General features: G+C 33.2%; 1 pseudogene; it reads right to left on the bottom strand.

Moving 5' to 3' along the window:
- Nucleotides 1-845: 845 nt before the first annotated feature.
- On the bottom strand, nt 846-1,116 carry LOC100425385 (U6 snRNA-associated Sm-like protein LSm5 pseudogene; annotated as a pseudogene).

Genomic DNA, 1,116 nt, shown 5'->3' on the forward strand with positions numbered 1-1,116 from the left:
AAAATAATGTCAGATTTCCAATACAGATGGTCCCTGTCTTACTATGGTTTGACTTACAATTTTTCTATTTTATAATGGTGCAAAAGCGATATGCCTTTAGTGGAAATCATACTTTAAATGTTGAATTTTGATCTTTTTCCAGGCTAGTGATATGTAGTAGCAGACTCTCTTGTGCTGGGCAGAGGCAGTGAGCCCCAGCTTCCAGTCAGCCATGCAATCTGGAGGGTAAACCAATACTCTACAGTGCAGTGTGTTGCCAGATGATTTTACCCAGTTGAAGACTAATATAAGTGTTCTGAACACACTTAAGGTAGGCTAGGCTAAGCTATAATATTCAGTAGTTTAGGTATATCAAATGCATTTTCAACTTGCAATATTTTCAACTTATAATGTGCTTATCAAGATGTAACTCCACCATAAGTCGAGGAACATCTCAAATCTGGAAAACAAGTTTTCCAGAAATAAAGAGTTGATCATAATGAAACTCAATAACCAGCTAGATGATAAGAAGAAACACTTCTATAAACTGAACACAGCCTTGGGTGTTTATAATTAAACACATTTATTGAGTCTTAGGGAAAATTAAGAAGTAGCAATTTATATTTTATAATATCTTGATGAAATTTTTTAACCAAAACACTTCCATTTTAATCTTCAAAGAAACTCTTTTCTTTTTTTCCAAGATAATCATGATTAACTTACAAAAATGGGTATATGCCTTCAAAACATTTCCCTTAATAGGAAACTTAGTTTTATAAGATCTAAACACTAAAAGGCGAAAAAAAAATCTATTTTCTTTTCATTACAAGACAAAACAGAATCCAGCACAAGTCAAGGAAACACATTCATACTTCAGGTCCTCCTCCTCCATGAACCAACATTATTATATTATTTCCATTTAGTGAAATCTGATCTAATTTAGTATTCTTTCTTCTGGGAGGATTTCAAAATCAGTGATATCTTGCAGTACCGTATTGACAAAGTTATCAAATCCTAGAAGAGTATCAACAATTTCTTTATCACTCTTCATCACAATGAGAATTTTTGATTCTTAGATTTGTCTATAAGCTCTAGCAGTAGCAGCTGTAAGGAGCTAGTACTAGTGTTAGCCGCCAT

This window comes from Macaca mulatta, chromosome 3 (genome assembly GCF_049350105.2).
Source record: "Macaca mulatta isolate MMU2019108-1 chromosome 3, T2T-MMU8v2.0, whole genome shotgun sequence".
Lineage (NCBI taxonomy): Eukaryota > Metazoa > Chordata > Mammalia > Primates > Cercopithecidae > Macaca > Macaca mulatta.